We start from the raw sequence: 24,914 nt of genomic DNA on the forward strand, positions 1-24,914 counted from the left end.
CTTTTTCTCCAACAGTTCAAGAAAGAAAACGTCATTTCAGAAATGTGTTAGCCTTGCCGTGCACCATGGTCCAAAGCAACCTGCCCCTTCCCATCCTAGTCAGAATTTATCACTATAGAGCTATTATAATCTCACACCAGGCTGTAAGATCCATGAGCCCCAGGACCACGTCTGTCTTGTTCCCTTCTGCTTCCCTAACATTAATTCAAGGCCCTACATACTCATCATTATCCCCTTTATCTTCATCATCGCCGCAGCCAATATTTATTTCCACAAAGGCTTTATCTGAATTATGTTCAACCCTGGAGTCAATAGTCAAAAGGAAATTGGCCAAGGGGAAAGAAGATGGATTTTAGAGTCCAAACACTTGAACCCATGATCCCAAGATGCTAATCCCCAGCCTTGGGATTTCCCCCCCAGTCACTTAATCTCTCTGTGCTTCCATTTCCTTCTCAGTCACTGGAGTGATGACTCCCATGTGCTGAGTTTGCAGTGAGGGTTGAACACCAGCATTGCGCTGAGCCCAGCAGACAGTGGGGGGCCCAAGACAACTGAGCAGCGCCTAACCTGTGGTGGCGCAGTGGGTAAAGCGTCGACCTGGAAATGCTGAGGTTGCTGGTTCGAAACCCTGGGCTTGCCTGGTCAAGGCACATATGGGAGTTGATGCTTCCAGCTCCTCCCCCTGTCTCTCTCCTCTCTCTCTCTCTCTCTCTCTGACTCTCTTTCTCTCTCCCCCTCTCTCTCCTCTCTAAAAAAAAAAAAAAAAAAAATGAATAATAAAAAAAAAAAAAGACAACTGAGCAGAGGTGCTATTTCGATATGTGTTCTAGAGTCAGAGTGACGTGTGCTGTGGATTGAAAGAAGCCAGACCCTTGAAAGAAAGGGTCCATGCAATGATTCCATTTACGTCAAAGTTAAAAAGCAGCCAAAACTTCTGTAAGTGAGAGAATTCAGAAAAGCGTTCACCTGTCTGAGGGGCAAGAGGGCACCTCCGGGTGCACTGGGCAGGGTTCCCCATGTTGACCTGGTGATACGGTTCCATGGCTGTGTACACATGTAAAAAGTTCATCAAGCCATGCACTTCATATGCGTGCCCTTCAGTGCATGGGAGCAACACCTCAAAAGAAATTCTTTGAGAGAACTTTCCATTCTCCGAGAGAGTTTTCCCCCCATCACAGTCAAATCACCAAGTTCTCTCCAAGAGCCAAGGTGCTGGAGGGCTGGATGGTGGTGACAGGGGAAGGCTGAGATGACTGCTTGGCCTCCTCCCGGATTCTGCTGAGACCTGTTCAAAGGCAGTTATGGTTCCATTACTCAAAACCTGAACCAAAAAAGAAATTCTTCAGCCATGTCCCCGTGAACCAATTATAGCATTAGGTTTATAATGTTGTGGTTCTGATCGCCCCCAGGCTATTTCTGACCACAGGGACACATTAAATGGCATGGCCCAGAAAAAGCCATCTGCAAGCTCAGGCCAAATGTTGATCTATTTAGGGCCAAGAGGAGACCCGGCCTTGGCATCTGTTCTTTCTGAGGTAGGATCCTCAGCGGAATGGAGACCACTGCCATGACTGTCGGCCAGGGAGCTGGGAATTCCTTAGCATTCCATCTGTTTGCGGCCCAGCATCCTTGTTACGGGGGTTACTCACACAGCGCTTGACCAGCCTCCCAAAGCTGCATCCCCAGATGGGCCCTCAGCAGGTCTTCTGCTGGCTAGGGGTGCTCAGCATTAGTCAGACAAGCCCCGGGCTCCCCAGGTCCCTGCTTTCTGCATTCTTCCTTTTTCTTCCTTTGCCGTGGTGGCCTCGCCACGGCCCCGACTTAACCAGTGCCCTCTTCAAAAGTCACTCCACAGCACAAGCTCTTTATCTGCCTCGCTCAGGCGTGGCTCCCTCTTCAAAGGCCTGATCCATCTCCCTCCCCCCGTGGCCCCGGACAGTGTGGATTGGCGTTAACGGTATAGCCTGGTCAGATCCCGTTGGTGCCGCCGGCGGCCCCCCTTCCGGGGTCTCTTGCTGCCCTGCGCTCCCATCCACGCTGCTTCTCTTCCCAACTCTCCAGAGTTTTGATTCCAGGCCCACCTATGAAGCAACAGCTCCAGGTGACCTGAGGTCAGGTAAGGCTTGCTAAGCCTCAGTTTTCATATTTGTAAACAGGAAAGGTAAGATTAGATTTTTTTATCCTTATGTTTTAATTGTGTTTTTCTAGTTGAACACTTCTGTGAAATAGTAAGAAATATATAATATATTGGCCTCTGCCCCCTGGGTCCTACTAATATTTGGTGCTTGACCCTGGATCTTGACACAGAGCCCGCAAAACCCTTATTTCCTGAGTGATAGGAGCATCTTTTGTTCTAATGAGGTAACCTGATGGCGGGTTCCCGGGTGGAGGCTGCTCACCAGAAAGAGGAAGCGTGGTTGGAAGCTTCCTATCCTCTGAGTTGGGAAAAGGGACCAGAGATTGCATTAATCATTGATCATGCCTATGAGACCTTCATAAAATCCCTAACTTCCGCTGTTGTGAGAACTCTAAGCTTGGTGAGCACGTCCACAAACGAGAGAGGTGGGGGACACACCTGAACTCCACCGGGACAGAAGCTCCTGTGCTCAGAACCCTTCTGGAACTACCCTGTGTGTCTCTTCATCCAGCTGTTCATTTGCGTCCTTTAAAATAGCCTTTGTAATGAATTGTCAAGAGTAAGTGGACGGTTTTCCTTGGTTATAGGAGCCACGCTAACAAACTATTGAACCTGAGGAGAGGGTCGTGGGATCCTTGGGTTTACAGCCAAGTCAGAAGTTTGGGGTAACCTGGGGTTCCACTTGAGATGGGCATCTGAAGTGGGGGCATTCTAGTGAGACTGAGCCCTTAACCTGTGGGGTGTGCACTAACTTTGGTTAGTGTCAGAAGTGAATTGCATTGTAGGACACCCACTGCTTATGTTAGAGAACGGGTCAGTCAGTGTGGGAAAAACCCCCATATCTGGTGTCAGAGTTTTATATGTGTGAGAGTAAAGGAATAACAGGGAGTTTTTCTCATACAATTATTTTTCATTTTTTGTACCTACCATATACCAGTCGGTTGTAATATTTGAGGCTATTTTACTCATTATCTCATTTAAGTCTCCAACTACCTTGCAGTGTATTTGCGATTTCTATTTTAGAGATGAGAAAATTGTGACTCAGAAAGAGTAAGTAACTTGCTCAAGGTGACCAAGTTAAATTTTAAAATTAGGATAATTAACTTTTAGTGCTGACTGCATGGTTGGGATTGTGGTAAACTTTTCATATAGATACTCTCATTTCATCTTTATCATAATGCGGGGATGGAGATGGGATTATAATCTTTTTGACCTAGGGGAATTTTGTTTTTCAAAGGTCCATTATCTATAACTGGTGGAGCCTCACTCTCAGACTCAAGTTTGTTAGGTCTAAAATTTATGCCATCCCTCTATATGCAATATCGCCTTCCTTCATATACTGGATGGGAAATCCCTTTTCCCCATTTTAAAACCCAAGACTCCATAGCACTTGAATTTGAGAGCCCCTACCAAAGCATGCTGTGATCCAGCCACTTGATAATGGCATAATATAGTGAGTTTTCTTTTTAAAATTTGTATAACATTTCAGAGAAACCAACGAAATGGAGTATAACTCTGATAAGAATTTTAAAAAAACAACCCAGCATCTATCTCTTTCAGTTTTATCATCATCCCATTCATAATTGATTCCAAACTTGCATGAATCTTTCAAGATAAGTGTCTTATTGATTATCCTGAAAACAAGCAATCACTTGGCATCCTGAACCTAGCTCACTGCCCTCCCCTGATTACCGTAAACAGAGATGTTGATCAGAAGAAATGTCATTTTCTGTGGTGTGGAACCCCTTGGGCCATCTGAGGCATGGGTGTGGGAAGTAGAGGGGGTGAAGCGGCCCAGACAGAGTGCTGCTTGCTTATGGCCATGGCCTTGTCTTTGAGGATCTGTTGACAAACACTGCCTGGTGGGTGAATGTGGTCTTGGACTGTTTTATCCCCTTGTGCCAGGACCTCTTCCTGGTAAATGTGCAGCATATCCCAATGAATGCCAATTCATTGATGTCAGGAAACATTAAGTCACTTAAGTGACATCCCTTTTCCTGCATATTTACTTGTGGTTAGGTAAATGAAACAGGCTTCCCTCTTGGAAATGATTAGTGTTTACAAGGGACTTAACCCCTTCTTTTGTCATTGTGGCAATTAGACAAAACGCTGACTTGAGGCTGCAGTTACACTCAGCACTCTGTCTGCTTCCCCCGTGGCTCCGATAGCACTTCCGTGGCGCTGACCTTGTGCTGGTGTTGGCCTGCCTTGGCCTGCGTGGGGGGGGGTGCTGGGAGGGTCAGTCCTGATGAGACAAGTGGCTAAGTTTTCCCTGGGCGGCTCTACTGCTCCTGCTGAGGCTCCGAAAATATTCTCCAGGTGGCAGGAGCACCAAACTTGAACAGGTTGTGACATTTGGCAAACAGGAGACCTGATTCATGGTTTTTGGGTGCAGATAATGGAGATTCAGGCCGTTGTATTAGATTAGCAGCCTGATTTCCCGAGGCTGCTGCTGGTAAAAGGCTTAGCTGCTATCTTGGGGGACAGGATAGGGCTACTTGGTACCTGGTGAGCCTGGTTGTTGGGGAGCTCCTGCTCAGCAGCAAAGTCACCCCTTGCTTGGACTCTGAGACTGTTTTTTAAGGTTTTATTTATTGATTTTTAGAGAGGGGAGAGAGAGAGAGAGAGAAGAAGCAGGAAACATCAACTGGTAGTAGTATGTGCCTTGACCAGGCAAGCACGGGGTTTTGAACCCATGACCTCAGCATTCTAGGTGGACACTTTATCCACTGCGCCACCACAGGCCAGGCTGCAACTTATTTTTGAAGTGGCTGCATAACTGGCTCGCAGGAGGTCATGACTAGGATTGAAACGCTCATTACTTGAATCATGGAACTTATAAAAGCCACTTGCAGGACCAGTTGAACCAATTATTTTCTAGATGAGGGCATGAAGGTTCAGAGAAGTTGAGGTCATTCTGTCAATATCTAGTGTTCATTCCTACTGAGGTATCCTGGGTACCTCTTTTAATGCCTTTAACATCTTATGCTTTTAACAGCAATTGATGGAGCACCTACCATGTACCAGACACTAGGCAAGATGCTGGGAATAAAGAGAGGAACCAAATGGTCCCTAGGGAGAAGCACTGGTTTTTCGGTGGTGCTGGTGGTGCTGGTGGTGCTGGTGGTAGAGGAGTAACTCTGTCTTCTCAGGAAGAAATAGCCACTGCCTCATTTCTTCCATCTATCCTGTTTAGTAGCCACTCTGGGAATAGGATCACCATATTGAGGCAGTTATTTCATTAAACTCCATCACTTATATTAGGGCTCTCCGGAAGGAAGGAAGGAAGGGAGGGAGGGAGGGAGGGAGGAAGGAAGGAAGGAAGGAAGGAAGGAAGGAGGGAAGGAAGGAGGGAAGGAGGGAGGGAGGGAGGGAGGGAGGGAGGGGCACATGAACGAACATCAGTAAGTCTGAAGCTGAAGAGCTGAGAACCAGGAGCTCCGATGTCGGAGGACAGGAGAAGATGGATGTCTCAGCACAGGAGGAGAGCGTGAATCCTCACCCCACCCCTTTGTTTGCATTTTTGTTCTATTTGTGCCTCAATGGAATGGCCTGTTCGGTGCCTCCCCCACTGTGCCCCTCACTGAGGCCCCCAGACACTGTGAAGAAGCTACGGCAAGGATGTGGTTGCCTAAGCCCGAGTTTCTGTGATGGCATAAAGATAACCAGTAATTGGATGATAAACTGCCCTGATTTCTTATAAAAATGCAGACTTCTGAGGGTAAAAATGGAACTTACAATGTGTTACTCTTCACTGTCTTTTGGCTTTCCCTAGTTTAACTGTTTAATAACCTGTATGCTGCCCCCTCCCATCACCCCTTTCTTTGTGTGGAATAAGAAACATGGGGCATTAACCATGATGTGGTTTCTTGGCTGGAAGGTAGAAATAAAAGATGCCAACCTCTAGGGACAGAGGGTCTGCCAATAAAGGACTGGTATTCATTAGCATTTTCCTAAAGGATCCCACTGTTTTTGACATTATACCCTACCTGAAGTCTATGATTCTTAGAAATTCTTAGCTTTTTCTATGATTCAGGCATTGTGATAGATCCTATGTCCTAGGATCATAGAAATAAATGAAGTCTAGTTCCAATCTTTAAGGAGAGAAACACATATGGGGAAAGCTAGCAATGCCTGGAAGATACTAGACAATCGATGAGGATAAGTGAAGGAATCCAGTGTGTTGAGCACTCTTATAAGAGATACAGTCAGGTGTTTTACTGGTATGGGAGACAGACCCAAGATGGTGGTGATGGCTAAGAAGGGTGGAGGAATCACCTTTAACTCAACTATTATTTCTGCTGCTAATTGAAGAATAAATAGGATTGTTTAGGTTGGGGGAAAGGAGGGACAGAATAGGGAATAGAATATATGAAAAGAATTGATAGAACACAATGTTTTATTTTTATTGAGCTACAGCCATTTGATGAGTTGCAGCATAAGGTGTTAAGCAGACATAACAGTTCTGCAATTTGTATGTCAAGACAAAACCTTGTCACTCAGTAAAACAGTTTTGAGAGCCAGGGCCTCTGAAAACTGGGTGCCTCTGATACAATACTTTTTTTTTTTAAGCAAGAGAGACAGAGACAGAAAGAGGGACAGATAGGGACAGACGGAAGGAGAGAGATGAGAAGCAATAATTCTTCATTGCAGCACTTTTAGTTGTTCATTGATTGCTTTCTCATACGTGCTTTGACTGGAGAGCTACAGCAGAGTGAGTGACCTCTTGCTCAAGCCAGTAACCTTTGGCTTCAAGCCAGTGACTTTTGGGCTCAAACTAGCAACCATGGGGTCATGTCTATGATCCCACATCCAAGCCAGATGAACCCAGGCTTAAGCCGGGGACCTCGGGGTTTCAAACCCGGGTCCTCTGTGTCCCAGTCTGATGCTCTATTTGCTGCGCTACCACCTGATTAGGCTGATACAGTACTTACACAAAGGAATTACAGGTGAGTTCTAGGGGATTGATGACAGTTCTGGTGGGTTTCATTTGCAAGCCTGATATGCACTAGGTAAGCCTTAAATGGGAGGCATGGCTGGAATGACTGCAGAGAAGTGGTTAAGAACTCAGACTCTGGATTAGGCAGTACTAGTTGCTAAACAAAGCACTTAACATTTCCTAAGCCAAAGTTTCTCCACATGAGATGGAGGGATGAGATGCCACCTTTTGTATCAGTTGAGACGCTTTGAGCTGCATGGAACAAGAAACTCAACTCACAGTGGCTTTAATATAAATAGTATGGGAAGGTGTTACCCCACTGAATCTGAAGTCCAGAGCAGGTTGGTCAGAGAGGTGACGCATCATCATCTGATTCCATTTCCCTGAGATGCTCTACTGGCTTCTTCTCAGGGGGAGCCTCTCTCACATTTTCAAGGTGACCATAGCAATTCTAGACACCACAGCCAGAAAGCATAATGCTAGAGGACAAAGGCACTTTCTCAGTAACAAGGGACCTTTCTCCAAAACCCTTCAACAGACTTACCTTGACATCTTACTGGACAGAACTGGATCAAATGCCTAAACAGAAGCCTAAAAATCTATACAGATTCTAGGGAAACTGGACCCACCATGGCTGAGAGTTTAGGCTACTGAAGATTCACAGCTCAGTTTTTTTTTTAATTTTTTTAATTTTTTATTTTTTTCTAAAGTGAGAAGCAGGAAGGCAGTCAGACAGACTCGCACATGCACCCAACTTGGATCCACCCGGCATGCCCACCAAGGGATGATGCTTGGCTCATCTGGGGCATTGATCCATTGCAGCCAAAGCCATTCTAGCACCTGAGGCAGAGGCCATGGAGCCATCTTCAGCGCCCGGGCCAACTTTGCTCCAGTGGGGCCTTGGCTGTGGGAGGGAAAGAGAGAGACAGAGAGGAAGGAGAGGGGGAGGGGTGGAGAAGCAGATGGGCGTTTCTTCTGTGTATCATGACCGGGAATTGAACCCAGGATTTCCACATGCCAGGCCGATGCTCTACTGCTGAGCCAACTGACCAGGGCCAGACAGCTAGTTTTAATCCTATCTTGAATGGGGGAAGGCTGAACAAAATTGTGCATGGCCATCAAGAGAGAAATGAAGAACAAATATCAGATAGATGACCAAGTAACTCTTACGTGACCTTGTGGTGCCATGAGAGTTCCTTAAAAGAAGGTCTGTAGGACGCTTAACACAGTGGCCACCACATGTTTACAAAGCAGCCAAATTTAGCTGTAATTATAATGATGCACAGCCATCATGGGAAGTGGGTCACGAAGTTTTTCGGCCCCTTTTGCAAGTTATTACTGTCACTTTATGAAGGTGTGTCTGCAGCAAAAAGACCTTTCCTTATTACCCCCTGCCGTCCCTGCACTCACCTTTCTCTGACTGTTATCCGCCTCACCTGGAGTCTCAGTTCTATAGCTCTTATCAGGAGACGGTGACGTGGTAGAAAGATACCAAATCTAACATCTGACAATTGGGTTTTGAATTCAGGGTGCCACCATTTGTCATCTCTGTCACCTCAGATGAGTTTCTCCTGTTCTCTGAGGCTCCATTTACCAAGCTATAAATGGGAATAACTACACACACACACACACACACACACACACACACACACACAAACACACGGTCTACCAGAAAGTTCTGTTCGTTTCTATCACAAGTTTCGACACATAAGCACATGTTTATTTGGCGCAGGTGTGCCTCTCTATTTTTATCACTTAATGTGTACATACTGACGTAGCAAATTAACTAAAAGTTGATTCACGTTAGTCTTATGTGTGAAGTGATAGTGTACCCATGGCTACTGATAAAGTTCATTTACGCCACTAATTTTTACAAATTTCAACAAGGAAGAAATGCTACAGAAGCATGTCTGTCGCATCCACCATATTCCCCGGACTTAGCATCCTCCGACTATCACTTGTTTTTGTCCTTACAAAATTTTTTGAAGGGCAAAAAATTCAAAAATGAAGAAGATATCAAACAAGCACTGGTTCAATTTTTCGCATCAAAAGATAAAACATTTTTCAAAAATGGTATATACAAATTGCCCTCACGCTGGCAAGAAATCATTAATAATAATGGCAATTATATTATTTAATAAAGTTTATTGATGGTAAGAAAAATTTGTATTTTGTTTTATTCCAAAAATGGACAGAACTTTCCGGTAGACCATATATATATATATATTTTTTTTTCCTATGGGGAAAACTACCTGAAATAACCAATGCATATACCTAATCAGTAAGTGCTTTCTGAAGAGGGAAGCCAACCTTTAACCTTTATTGGGCCGGGTTGTCTGGGGTTACTGGCCTCGTCCAGTGCTGGCTGGCAACAGAACACAGCGAGGAGGGAAGGGGCACAAAGACAGGCAGTGCCACCTCTGTGAACTGCCCCCTCCTCTGGCTTTCTAGAAAACAGCCACTGACCACCGACTGTACCCATGCGCTCCAGCAACGATGACCACGAGTGTTTGTAACAATGCTGCCATTGACTTCTTATTTCAATAGATATCCAGATTTATTATCCCTCAAGGTAGGCATCGATTTTACCTTCATCTCAGTCAATATTTACCTCTGAGGTCAATACATGTGGATATTCACCTCAGCTGCAGTCAATATCCATTTCGTATTACAATATATGATGTGCATATGTGGAAATAAAGAACACCATGGTATATATATAAAAAAACGATCTGGTAGCCAAGGAGGCTTCCTGAAAAATAGGGTGGCATTTTGTTGTTGTTTTGTTTTTACTATGCAGTCAGGTTCTAGTCTCGCAAATACAAAATATGTACATCTGTCCATAGGTAGTGTTTGGGGACAGTAGCACAACAGCAAATAAACATTCAGGCAGTCATGTAACGATAGTGCACTAGATGCATTTACTTAAGAGTTCCCGAGTTAAATGGCAGCCACAGGAATAGAGACGTGCGCACAGATTTACATGTGTGATAAGAATGAAAACATCTGCAGGGTTAGGACCGGGAGTTATTTCCCCAGCCCCCGGGTTGTCAGAGGATCATGGCCGACGCAGGAGGAGGAGGAGAAACAGGAAGAAGCTAGGGTGGGGTTGTTACTGCCAGCTGGCCATGGGGACCAGCCCTGGAGAATCCTGGCAGTCCTGGAGCGGAGCCAAGGTGCAGATATTTGGGATCAAGGGATTGCATTTGTCTACTAGTAACAAGGACCCATAATTTTCCACATAAAAGAAGCCCAGAAATGAGCATCCCAGGGCTGGTGAGGCCCCTCCACCGAGCCATTAGTGACCCAGCTTCCTTCCCTCCACTTTGCAACGTGGCTTCCATCTCTGAGGAAACTTCCTGGTCCAAAATGACCAGATAACATGCGGGAGGAAAGGTGGGATGAAGACGAGCCTCCTCCTTATCAAGAAGCCTTCTACAAAGCCCCATCCAGCACTTCAGCTTCCTTCCAGTGGCCTCAGTTCAGTCCCTCAGCTGAAAGGACAGCGGCAAGGGGGACTGGGGAACGCAGGCCTCACTCGCGGCTTGGGTGCGCCTATATAAATATGGAAGCTCTGTAGCCGAAGAAGAAGGGGAAATGAGTCTCTGGGACACATCAGCAGTTTCTGCCACGCCAGCTGCTATAAACTGAATGTTTGTGCTCCCCTAAAAATTCATATGTTGAAACTTCGTCCCCCAATGTGATGGCATTAGGAGGTGAGGCCTTTGGGAGGTGGCGAGATCATGAGGACAGATCCTGAAGAAGGGGATTAGCACCCGTATAAAAGAGAACCCATAGAGCTCCCTGGCCCCTTCTTCCACGTGAGGACATGGTGTGAAGGCAGCCATCTTTGTACCAGGAAGGCAGGTCCTTACTAGACTGAGAATCTGCTGGCTCCTTGACCTTGGACATCCCAGCCTTCAGAACTCTCAGAAATAAACATCTGTTGTTCACAAGCCACCAGGCTCTGGCATTGTCACAGCAGCCCAAACGGCTGAAGACAGCCTCCCACACTGCCCCACTCTGCCTTTCACTGCTTGTCATCTGTCTCCCCTGGACTGTACGTATTCTGATTCTTTGGGGGATGACAAGGCTCTGTCCTGATTTTTTATTGTTGTAGCTAAAGTGTCGCCTGCCCAGCATCTTGTCCCGTTGCAGTCGCATGACTTCTAGTGCCCAGTCTTACTTTGGGAAGCACCTGTCTCATTCTTTGTGGCAGAGACGGGACTGTTGATCTCCAAACAAATTGCTGGGATGGGCACGTGACCCAGGTGTGACCAATTACAGTTCCCATCTGGTTGCAGCGCTGCATTGAGGCCTGAGTAAATGTAACAAGTAGAACACTGTCCTTTGCTCCTGGGAATTTGCTGTTGCAGCGGCTGGGGAAAGGTTTTGTGTGCCTTCATGCATGTGACATAGCTAACCCGGGGGGCCCAGCGTTCCAGTGGCTTGACTCTCTTCCCAGGTGGCACAGAGGAAGGCCGTTATTGAAAAGAGGGGGAGGAGGTGGGGAGGTACGGGTTGAGAATCAATCAGAGAGGAGAGATGAGACAGAGCTGGCAAGAGTGAAGCTGATGACATCCTATGAGCCCCTGGGCCACTTGGCCCATACATTTCCTGGCTGCACCTGGGGGGGGGGGGAGAAGGCAGATGACCTCAGTTTGCATTTGAAGCCCACCCACCACATCCAGCTTGTGTAATTAAGAACACACATATATTTATACGTCTCAGTCTCTTCTTCTGCCAAATGGGAAAATATCCATTTGAGGATGAGATGCAATAATGTTAATAAAGTCCCCGGCAAGAGCTTTATAAAGCCATTTCTCAACGGCTCTTTCCCCTGCCTTATTAATGCCTATCCTTTAACCTGTCCTCAGCTTCATCTTCTGGAATCCTTGGGGTCTTTTAAACCCCATATATGAAGCAAGCCCATGTGCATATGCACGCACACCAGTTCATATTACCCCACACAGCATTGCAAAGTCAGTCCCTGAGATTTCTCTGGACTCTCATTTTCAGCAATGCTTTGTAGCCGCAGAACCCCAAATCAGCTCAGACTCTTGTGTTGGCGGCAACAAGCTCTGACACCTCACTGTGCTACCTAAATCTTGACCAAGAGAGCCAGGGATAGACCCCAAAGTTGTCCTGTTGTCTCTTGACTTGTTTCTGCCAACTGGCAGAAACAAGCCGTCCCTGCCCACTCTGCCATGGTCCACGACTTATAAGGAGAGTCTCAGTCCTCAGCTTGCCGTCACTCATCACGTCAGGTCGTCTAAACCATGGCACCCCACCTGCTTTCCAGAAGAGGCCGGTGTTCCTGGTGTAGTTCTAGATTCTACATGAAGAGAAACTCCAGGCATCACGTGGAGAGCGTAGCACCTGGATGAGCTGTCCTGGGCTACAACTGGCTCCTCAACCCTTTGTACAACCCATAGGCTACCTCCAGCTGGACACTTATTTACGTTTTTATTTATTAATTTATTTGACATTTGGAGAACTCTACAGCCTCAGTCCCTTGGGATATAATTTAAAGCAATTTCATTTTCATAATTTCTCTGTTTAAAACCCCACATTGTTTATTTAAAAAGCAGCTGATGCACATGGCAAGGAAAGAATTGTAATGAAGGGAAGAAGAAGGGCTGGATTCTTAGGGTGGTAGTGAGTTCTTTTCCCAATAAGCCCATCCACAGCCTCTGGAAAAGAAAGGTGGCCCAGAGCACCAGAGTGGCTTCGGGAGAGAACGCTGTGTCTAGAGCTTGTGGTGCAGGTGGGGCTGCTGCAGCGGTGTGAGGGGCAGGAGAGGACACTGCCCACCTCACAAGCACAGCCGCCGAGGATACACAGACACAGCCACTACCGGCAGCGGCTGCAGAAGTAGATGTGGATAGATTTCCTACTCCAGCAGAAGGGCCGGCAGCAATGGGACAAGGGAAGCTGCACGGACAACGTGGAAATGCATCCTTTCTCCTTTCCTCAAGTTGGAACCAAAGCCTGCTCTTCCTGGCTCGCATCTGGGAGTCTTCTATGGTTCTAGTCCCCCAGCCGGCAGCTACGTGACTTTTGTCTCCCTCCAGCACACGATATGCAGTTTTTGTTGAGATCTTGCATCGGCCAAGGCCATGCCACATCTTTGCAACAAACATGTCCACTGATAACTTCAAGGTGCGTGCGTGTACAAGGACACACTCTCGACGGTGGGGTCCTCAGCCTCCACCCCTGGCCCCATTTACCTGTCAGAGGTAAACAGTGTGCTCTGGCCCTGAGGCTTCCTTTATTTTAATCAGCACCTGCCTTCACAAAGGGAGAACAGCTTGGTGAGAGCTCAGGAGGTGAATCTTGCAGCCTGCAGGAGCTGCTGTGGCAGAACAACAGCTTTTCTTACTGCTTTTTTCTCCCTGATATGGTAATCAATCAATCAATCAATCAATCAATCAGTCAGTCATCAAACAGAGACTCATTGGCACCTACTGTGTGCCAGACTCCACACTCGGAGCAGTGTGCACTACTGACGGATGGTTTTGGATTCTGTGGTTGCTGTGCCACCTGACATCACTTTGCAGACACTTGCTGCCTGCGCCAGGGGAGACTTGCGCCCCTAACAGCTTCTGAGCCGTGTGGCTGATGAATGTTCAAGCCTTGCCCCCCACCCGACCCCAAGAAAAAATACTTTCTCCTTTCAGAAGCAATCCTGGTACCCTGTTTTGAAAAGGTTAAAAAGCCACACTTAGGTTTTTCTGGAAACCTTTAAATTAACCTCATTAGGCTTGCTTTATTTATTTTCTTTCATCTCCCAGGCGTTGGTGCTCGCATCCCCCGAAACTGTGGTGCCATAGCAGTCTTCTGTGGCGTGACTCAATAGTCAACACTTGTTCAATAGGAATCACAAAAGATGAGTTCATAATATATATTTTTCCACGAATATACTGAATGTTTGCCAAGCCCCCTCCTTTTTTTCCCCCCTTTTTAAATTCAGAAATTTCTAGTTGTGTTTATTCCTCTCGTCAGCATACTTTATCATATCAAAGCCTTTTCAGACACTGTAAAACTACTGAGTTATGTTTGGGTCATGTTTTGCGGTGTGCCCTTTAATACCGTAGCTTTAGAAATGCAATTTTCATCCTCTGCTTATTAGAATATGATAAAGTATTCCTGGTCTATGTCCAGCTCCACTAATCTCCAGACTGCGCTTCATGAATTAAGCATGAAGATTTTAGTCAATGTGCTTTCAAAGACCAATGTTTAGGGAATCATGGATTTTCTACAAGCTGAGGGAGAAATCTATAATAGGAGGAACTGATTTTCAAACATCATATTCTCAAGAAGAAATGACCAGTTCTGGCCCAGAAACAGAAAATATTTCACTATCAGAATATTCTAGAAACGGTGAAAACCACATTGTGCAATTTGGCTTATTAAAGGGACGATGTTTTAAAATGTGTTAAGACTGCCTGTCACGTGGGAGGATTTCAAATGACTGCTTATTTTGGAGAGCTCATGTAGATTGGGTTAAAATCAAGAGGGGAATGCAAATTGAATTTATATGGTATTATTAACTTCACGTCCCTCTTCCCATGCCCTGGTGCATGCTGGTTCATTTTGCTGTGAGATAATTCAGTAAATAGCCAGAGATTCCTTTCCAGAGGGAGAGTCTCACTCTGGGGAGAGACTCTGAGGACTCACGGACACCTTAACTAGGCTACCTCAGGGCAGACCCTAGTGTCTCCTGGTCTGGGGACATGAAAACATCAGCAGATAAACATCTTGAAAGGAAGTCTCCTTTTAAAATCAGTACCGGGGCCCTGGCCAGTGTAGTTCAGTTGGTGAGGGCATCATCCCTGGTGTACCAAGGTTGCGGGCTTGATCCTTGGTCAGGGCACATACAAGAATCAATGAATGAATGCACAGCTAAGTGGAATCAACAAATTGTTTCTCTCTCACCCCCTGTTTCCTTTTTTCTCTCTCTAAAATTATTAAATGAAAAAACAAACAAACAAACATCACAGTGCTGGATGATGCGGGGCATCACTCCACGAAAATGCAAAAGGCTGTGGTGTGGCTATAGCACGCCCTGGAGGTGCTGTTATCTGAGTTAGAGCAGCCCCTGGAGTTATGACTTCTTGTTTGGTGAGACCATATCTCGAGTCATCAGAGTCACCTTTGTAATGACAGGTATCCTTTAGTGAGCATCTCTTCTGGGCATGACGCTGTGCTGCACAGTTAACACCAGTAACCCACTCAGATCCCCGTTTCTCAGTGGGGAGTTTCAGTGACCTGCACAGGCAGCATCAGTATTGAGTCTGACTCGTTTGACTCCCTACATCTAAGAAACCAAACCGCTTTGGGGCCACAGCAGCCAGTCCACGTCTTGAAGCTATTGGGTGAGAACCTGCACACTATTGCTACTCTGGACTGGACTCCAGTGGTTGTTGGCTGTCACCCACCCCTCCAGTCCTGAGATCAAGACAGAAATGTAAATCATCTCCAATTAGGTAGCTGCTGCTTGAACATTTTCCTTTTGAGGAAGACAGGGAAAGTCTCGGCTCGTCTAACTTTATCTGTGAACCTATGGGATCTCTCAGGGGCTTTAAATTAATCAATCAATCCACAGACATTGAACTGAATCTCTATAGGCTTGAGACTGCAAAGTGCTTTAAATGGGAAGGAAACCAAAGGGCCGGCTGCCCCGCCCCCAGCCATAGCCCAAGGCTGCCTCCGTGGCCGGGGGATTGTCCTGTCAGTTTAATCACACCACCCCTCTGACTGGTGTTTCTCACTAAGCTGGCCCCGTGGACGGCTCTGGTCATGTGTAGACACAGCCCCAGGAGGGGTGCATCCGTCTCTTTTCCAGTCCTCACCATTTAATCGTTCCTCACACAGCTTTAGGAGAAATACAGCAAAGCCCAACGCTGTCAATCACCATTTGCTCCCAAGCCTCAGAGCAGCACCTGAAAAGTGAGGTGGACAAGGACGCATCCCTGGGCACCTGAGGCTTCCGAAGTCAGGTGCGGGCGAAGGCGGGAGGAGAAGTGTTGTCCCGAGCCACCTGGGGACAGGAAGCGTTCACAGGACACCTGGTCTGGGTGTGCAGACTGCTCTGGGCTTGGCTCCCCCTTGGGGAAGATGTACAGCTCTCTGAGTGGCAGTGGCGGAACTAGAGAGCAGTTTTAGGACTCGAAGGCACTGCAGGGGGTCCCTGTAAGTATTAATGTAAACAGAAGTGAGCCACCGGGAGACTGGCACATAAGAGCTCAGGCTCTTCCTTGCTGATGCTGATTCTAGAGAAATGGGGCTCAGGATGTTTGCATGAAGTCTCTTTATTTTTAAATATTGGCAACCAATTCACTTTCTTGTGAACACTTCATGGACCAAGTCTGTGTGCTTGCGGCAGCCAGGTGCAGGGTGCCGGTGGTGGCTTCCCTGGGAACCACCTCCCTGACATGTGGGGCTGTCATCCAGAGAGGCGGGCAGCTCCCTGTGACCACACAGTAGCCGGAAGGAGACCAGCATCGTCTGGATCACTGGCACATCCTGGTGGCAGTCGGAACCACCCTAAAATGATAGCAGGACAATGGGGAAGGGTCGATGGGAGCTCTGAACACAGGCCCCTGAGAGAGGGCTAGATCTCGACTCCTGAACAGCTCCCTTGAGAGTATTCCATTCTCTGAGCCAGAGTCCTGGAACAGACTGCAAGGTCACGTGGGACTGACTCAGACCTCCAAGTCTGCCTGCGGTGGCAGGGAGAAGCCTGAATAAGGACCCTGGAGCCACTGGGTCCTTGCAGGGGCACCTGTGGCTTTGAACAAACTTGGGAAGAGAGCAGGACACCAGCCTTCCTTCCAGCCCCTCAGCCATCCATTTGCCACCAGTGAAAGCACTGCCCCTCCACAAACACACCCAGGCCCTCATTCAGTTCCCACAGCATACCCGGGAAACAGACATGAATACACTTATTTTACAGGTGCCCCACCCAGGCCCAGGGGATGGGTGTCAGTGGCATCCTGGGTCAGGCGGTTTCCTGCATCGAAAAGAAGACTGACACAGAACTCTCTTTGTCACCTGCCTTTCTTCTTGACTTCCACTTGTCTCATTTTATTCACCTGGAAGGGGGCTGCATCTCCCTTTGCCTCTCTGGGTTTGTGTGAAAGGCGACCTGCGAACTCGACCTTCCATGGACTGTTGGAGGCGGACCCTGGAGACCCACCAGCTCAGCTCTCTGTCTCTCCCCAGATGGGAGGTCAGAGGACAAAGGAGGTTCAGGGGAGCTGTCCTGCCCTCCTTGACTGGGAAACAGGAATTCCCCAGCAGAGAGAGAGAGATAGAAAAAAAAAAAAGAACAGAAAGGAGAATAGAATATATTATTACCAAGCAATTATCCACACCCCACACCTCCATTTTTCAAACTGTAACTTCTTTTTTTATGTAATCACTTTCCCTTAAAGAGGAAGAAATAGCTTCACCAATGGTGTAAAATATATACTTTCTAATGTAAATCAAGCAGCTATTAATACTGTAATAAGAACAGGGTAGAATATTAATTGATGTAAATTGTAGAGTGGAATATTCATAATCAGCGGCAGTCTTTTCTTTGGAAGGAACAAAGGATTAAGTTAGGGAGACAGTAATGGTATTGTTAGCAGGCTATTTCAATGATTTTCTCTGCGGAAGAGTAGAGAAAGGTGAAATTCCAACTGGGAGTATTAGACTATGCAGATCTCCACTCAGGGGTATTCGGCTCTGTTTAAACTGCCGAGCTGTGCTCTGCCTTATGATCCAATTGTTTTATTAGCGAAATCATTGCGCGTTTCATTTTGCTATAGTAATAGCGTAGTGTCTGTCTAACAATAAATTACAGAGTCGGGCAAACAATGGTTTTGTATTTGGGATACAATGAAATATCTTATTAAAATGCAAGCTTCCTTAGGTTCCTGAAATTAGAGTCTTATTTTAAAATGATTCCATTGGGCTTCATACACTGTTTTGAACTAATCACTCTAACAGAATCACTCTTTTGTCAGACGTAGAGGACTGTGGGAGTTACCTGTTTCTTTAGTGTTTTGCCATTCATATTTTATTCTTTTCTGGAGAGAGCTTATTTGTTCGACAGTGAAAGGCCTTGTGCTATAACACCGTCATTCCTTTGCATGTGAAAGATATGATGAGGTCTGAAGCCGTCACAGCCTTCCTGCCAAGTTTCTCAAGCAGGTCTTCTGTTCTGACAATGTTCTGATAGTGATAATAATAATAATTCATAGTTCTTTAGTGATCCCATTATGCCAGGCACTACGTAAAGTGGTTTACACAGTTTACTTTGGAAGATCTCCATTCTGGCCACCTAGAGGTAGACACTGTCATTATCTCCATTTCACAGATGAGAAGGTTGCGGCTTAGAGACATTAAGTGATTTCTGTCAGGTCCCATCTCTTGGTCAGTGTTAGTACAGGGTCCTGTATCTCTGCTGTCTTATCGGTGATGCTTTTGACTTGTCATTGCTGCTTAATGTTCATTTCTCTGCTCATCTCTCTGATTAGACCCTTTCTGTGTTTGTGAATTCTACAAGATTTAATACTCTTGCCTCTCCAGCCTTAAGCACATTTTTGGAGACTGTGAATAGGGTCGAGGTAGAGCAATAAGTACAGTTAGAATCCCCCCCCCCCCTTTATCAGTTGCTCTTTATCAAGTCGTCCCCGTCCCCCCACCCCGGCCAGGCTCTGTGCTTTGGGTTTCATGTCCTTCATCATTTCTTCTAAGCCTCTGCGGCACGGAGAGATGCTTTTGTTACTTGTATCACACAGATGAGGTTTAAGTCACCACCCAGGTTACCAGCTGGTGACTGGGTCGCAGAAGAACCGCTCAGGCCTGTCTGACCCCACAGCCCACCCTCTGACCAGCCTCGGTTGTGTCATAGACATCCCACTCTGATTGTCAGGAAACCGTGCCTTTTGGGTGAACACAGGAAACTATGTGTATGAAAAAAACTTTATACCCTGAGATGACACTGACAGACCGCTGACAAAGAGTCCGTCCTTGAACGAGCAGTAGTCAGGCTCCTCTGAATCCTCTTCCCAGTGAGGCCTCGACTTTTGGACTTCTGTGTCCTTTTTTGGCTTGACCCAGTTTTAGCAGAACTCCCGTCAGGTGGGTTTCCTGATACAACCAATCACCTTCCTCGTTGCCATGTCCTCCAGGTCACACCTGATACAACCAATCACCTTCCTCGCTGCCATGTCCTCCAGGTCACACCTGATACAACCAATCACCTTCCTCGTTGCCATGTCCTCCAGGTCACACCTGATACAACCAATCGCCTTCCTCGCTGCCATGTCCTCCAGGTCACACCTGATACAACCAATCACCTTCCTCGTTGCCATGTCCTCCAGGTCACACCTGACCAATCACCTTCCTCGCTGCCATGTCCTCCAGGTCACACCTGATACAACCAATCACCTTCCTCGCTGCCATGTCCTCCAGGTCACACCTGATACAACCAATCACCTTCCTTGCTGCCATGTCCTCCAGGTCACATCTGATACAACCAATCACCTTCCTCACTGCCATGTCCTCCAGGTCACACCTGATACAACCAATCACCTTCCTCACTGCCATGTCCTCCAGGTCACACCTGATACAACCAATCACCTTCCTCGCTGCCATGTCCTCCAGGTCACACCTGATACAACCAATCACCTTCCTCGTTGCCATGTCCTCCAGGTCACACCTGATATAACCAATCACCTTCCTCGCTGCCATGTCCTCTAGGTCACATCTGATACAACCAATCACCTTCCTCACTGCCATGTCCTCCAGGTCACACCTGATACAACCAATCACCTTCCTCACTGCCATGTCCTCCAGGTCACACCTGATACAACCAATCACCTTCCTCGCTGCCATGTCCTCCAGGTCACACCTGATACAACCAATCACCTTCCTCGTTGCCATGTCCTCCAGGTCACACCTGATACAACCAATCGCCTTCCTCGCTGCCATGTCCTCCAGGTCACACCTGATACAACCAATCACCTTCCTCGCTGCCATGTCCTCCAGGTCACACCTGATACAACCAATCACCTTCCTTGCTGCCATGTCCTCCAGGTCACATCTGATACAACCAATCACCTTCCTCACTGCCATGTCCTCCAGGTCACACCTGATACAACCAATCACCTTCCTCACTGCCATGTCCTCCAGGTCACATCTGATACAACCAATCACCTTCCTCACTGCCATGTCCTCCAGGTCACACCTGATACAACCAATCACCTTCCTCGCTGCCATGTCCTCCAGGTCACACCTGATACAACCAATCACCTTCCTCACTGCCATGTCCTCCAGGTCACATCTGATACAACCAATCACCTTCCTCACTGCCATGTCCTCCAGGTCACACCTGATACAACCAATCACCTTCCTCGCTGCCATGTCCTCCAGGTCACACCTGATACAACCAATCACCTTCCTTGCTGCCATGTCCTCCAGGTCACATCTGATACAACCAATCACCTTCCTCACTGCCATGTCCTCCAGGTCACACCTGATACAACCAATCACCTTCCTCACTGCCATGTCCTCCAGGTCACATCTGATACAACCAATCACCTTCCTCACTGCCATGTCCTCCAGGTCACACCTGATACAACCAATCACCTTCCTCACTGCCATGTCCTCCAGGTCACACCTGATACAACCAATCACCTTCCTCGCTGCCATGTCCTCCAGGTCACACCTGATACAACCAATCACCTTCCTCGTTGCCATGTCCTCCAGGTCACACCTGATATAACCAATCACCTTCCTCGCTGCCATGTCCTCTAGGTCACATCTGATACAACCAATCACCTTCCTCACTGCCATGTCCTCCAGGTCACACCTGATACAACCAATCACCTTCCTCACTGCCATGTCCTCCAGGTCACACCTGATACAACCAATCACCTTCCTCGCTGCCATGTCCTCCAGGTCACACCTGATACAACCAATCACCTTCCTCGTTGCCATGTCCTCCAGGTCACACCTGATACAACCAATCGCCTTCCTCGCTGCCATGTCCTCCAGGTCACACCTGATACAACCAATCACCTTCCTCGTTGCCATGTCCTCCAGGTCACACCTGACCAATCACCTTCCTCGCTGCCATGTCCTCCAGGTCACACCTGATACAACCAATCACCTTCCTCGCTGCCATGTCCTCCAGGTCACACCTGATACAACCAATCACCTTCCTTGCTGCCATGTCCTCCAGGTCACATCTGATACAACCAATCACCTTCCTCACTGCCATGTCCTCCAGGTCACACCTGATACAACCAATCACCTTCCTCACTGCCATGTCCTCCAGGTCACATCTGATACAACCAATCACCTTCCTCACTGCCATGTCCTCCAGGTCACACCTGATACAACCAATCACCTTCCTCGCTGCCATGTCCTCCAGGTCACACCTGATACAACCAATCACCTTCCTCGTTGCCATGTCCTCCAGGTCACACCTGATATAACCAATCACCTTCCTCGCTGCCATGTCCTCTAGGTCACATCTGATACAACCAATCACCTTCCTCACTGCCATGTCCTCCAGGTCACACCTGATACAACCAATCACCTTCCTCGCTGCCATGTCCTCCAGGTCACACCTGATACAACCAATCACCTTCCTCGCTGCCATGTCCTCCAGGTCACACCTGATACAACCAATCACCTTCCTCGTTGCCATGTCCTCCAGGTCACACCTGATACAACCAATCGCCTTCCTCGCTGCCATGTCCTCCAGGTCACACCTGATACAACCAATCACCTTCCTCGTTGCCATGTCCTCCAGGTCACACCTGACCAATCACCTTCCTCGCTGCCATGTCCTCCAGGTCACACCTGATACAACCAATCACCTTCCTCGCTGCCATGTCCTCCAGGTCACACCTGATACAACCAATCACCTTCCTCGCTGCCATGTCCTCCAGGTCACACCTGACCAATCACCTTCCTCGCTGCCATGTCCTCCAGGTCACACCTGACCAATCACCTTCCTCGTTGCCATGTCCTCCAAGTCACACCTGATACAACCAATCACCTTCCTCGTTGCCATGTCCTCCAGGTCACACCTGACCAATCACCTTCCTCGCTGCCATGTCCTCCAGGTCACATCTGGCCATCCTGACCTGCCTTCAGCAAGAACCCTGTGAGGTCAGTTCGCAAGAATTACCTTACGGTCTCAGTAATTTCTCATCTGCTAACGCTCCCACTCTGCCTGCCCTTGGCCATAAAAATCCCCACCTTATGTTTGGAGTTGAGCCCAGTCTCTTCCCTCTACTATCAAACGTCATTGCACTAGTCCCTGTAGCAATCACAATAATCCCCTGAATAAAATCTGGGATAATCCATGGATTTTTTTTTCTGTATGACCACCGTGTTGTTTAACTGTTGGGGTTGGATGGGAACACCAGGTAAACACAGTCTATCTGGCTGGATCTTAAAAATTAGAACCTGTGTTTAGAAGACACTAACATGCATTCAGATACTTCTGCATGTGGGCGCGAAATATTTCTTCCTGTGTATACGCCACATGTTATAACTCCTGGGGATTCCTTTCCTTGATTTTTTCACCCTGCGAACACTTTTGGGGTCTGCCATCCTGTCCTCTTATCACCAAATTCATTGGCCACTTGAATGCTTTACTCAAGAGATGTTCTTTTGTAAATATAGCCCCTCGTTTATTCAGCAAATATTCATGGATCTCACATGGGCCAGGACAGTGGTGAGATGGGTCAAGGATGAGCGGAAGAAAATCATCATCTGTCCGATCCGAAAGGCCCATCAGTGATGAAATTTTCACCAGTCTGTTTCAAAACGAGAAATATACAGATAAAGCAGTGCGTTTCTCATAAGGCATATTGTACCTTTTTTTTTTTTAACTTGTTCACTTTAGAATGGTAGCCTCCACCCCCTCTTTTTTAAGGTCAAATATCTTTTCCTTTCATACAGAGAACAGAAAATAAGTTATATTTTCCTTTCCTTTTTCCTCCTTTTTGTTTTCTTTTTTCATGTTCTCTGATTTCATTTTCTTTTTAAAATCCTTCCTTGGCAGAACAGAACATTGTCAAATCTACATCAGCCTGCTTTTTTTTTTTTTTTTCTCTATTTTGATTTTATGGGACCTTAACTCTAGAAGACTAGGAATGTCTGAGGTATCTGTATCCTCTAGGCTTGCCACCTGATGAAACCCGATCCTCTATTGTTCCCAGGTTATTTCTTAAATGTTAGCCTTGGCTCTCCCGCCTCCTGCTTCCTGTCTCCCTCAAGGAGCATGGCACTCAGGCATGCTGTAAGTAATCAATACTTGGTGATTTGACTTCTTAGCCCTAAAAAAAAAAAAAAAAAAAAAAGTCTCCAGGTGCAACACACAAAGGCAGAGCTCTTGTCAAGGGACTCCTCGCTTTTCTCAGCCAAGGGGAGACAAGGCATCCCCCCACCCCCTTTGGCTCATGTAAAGAGGAGAGGCAGTGTTCTGTTACCATTGTGCTAACCGAAGAGTCAGAAATGTGCCTGGAGTTGAAAATCACCCCGTGCCGGTCCTTTCTAGAGCAACCTCGTCAACAACCCCCAGATTTTAAGTTTTATTATTCAGAGACTCAGCGCTCTCCAGAATGAAGACTCTGGCGGCCCGTGCTTGGAGACACAGTTCTTCTGCTCTCTGCCGTCCTCCTGAGTGTTAGTGCTGATGCAAATACCCGGCTGACAGTCTTTGCTCTTCATCAGAGTGACAGGAGGGAGCCCCAATGAAATGAGGTTGAGGCACTTGGCGGTTCAGTTGATCCCCCCCCTTCTGGTGGAGGGGTTGTGTGTGTTTCTTTCTTTTTTTTTTTTCTCAGCGCCCATATTTGACCCCCTGACTCACATGCCAGTTTAAATGCTGCCTCCGAGTGGGGAAAGAAGCTGAAACACGCACGTTTCCAAGATACTCGGCATCTGAATTGGATGGGCAGCTCTCTTTCTTTGTAAAGCAGCTATGGGAATGCCATTGTCCCAGCGTATCCTGGTTAGAAGTAGTCTGTTAAGAGGGGTAATTACCACCCTCCCACCACCCCCAATTAAGGACATTGTTCACTTTACACTTAGAATTTAAAATTTATGGCCATCAAAGTGTCAGCCCACCGCCAATCATCCTGGTTTCTTGAAGGAGGTCAAAATTTACCACGAGCTATTTTTAAAACATAAGATAATGTTTTTGTTGTTGCAATAACAACAACAAAAAAAACCCTAGCTCATTCTTTTCAACGAAATTGGCTGTTTTTGTAGGCTTCTCGTTTTTTATTCAGTACTTTCACTTAAAGAGTTGACTAGATTTAAAATTTTGTATCATTGTGGTAAACTTTTATGTAAAAGATATTATTTTCCATAGATACAGAAGCAGAAATTAGATGGTTGCCTTTTGGAAAACTTGAAGGTGAGGCTTTGTGTTTTTCACCAGTAGATTACCAGAAAAGGAAACAGAGCAAATCAGGATGGCTGCGGCCTGGCTCCTGCGAGGTGGGGGATTTCTGGTTCCCTTCATCTGAGCTCCTGCTAAACAAAAAGCAAATCCTGTTGACCTCTCAGCTTAAAAAGGCCAGAAATATGCCGGATTCTGATGGAGCACAGTGAAAAGAGGACTGAAAATTAGAGACTGAATGTAGGAGCAGGTCCAGACAAATGTGAAGCAAGCCCCATTATGAAGAGTGAAAGGGCATTTCCCCAGAATCGCAGGATTTCTTTCTTTCTTTTTAAATAGGGGCCCGCTATTGTCGTTCAGAAAGCCCCAGGCTGTTCTGAAAACGGGCAAAAATCAATAGCCCACTTGTTGAGGAT

General features: G+C 46.9%; 1 protein-coding gene across 5 annotated transcripts in view; it reads left to right on the top strand.

The window, feature by feature from the left end:
* The window catches only part of WWOX (WW domain containing oxidoreductase), a 1,014,498-nt gene that overhangs the window by 432,767 nt on the left and 556,817 nt on the right, over window positions 1-24,914 (top strand). The window lies entirely within an intron of this gene.

The sequence above is a fragment of the Saccopteryx leptura genome, chromosome 9, assembly GCF_036850995.1.
Source record: "Saccopteryx leptura isolate mSacLep1 chromosome 9, mSacLep1_pri_phased_curated, whole genome shotgun sequence".
NCBI lineage: Eukaryota > Metazoa > Chordata > Mammalia > Chiroptera > Emballonuridae > Saccopteryx > Saccopteryx leptura.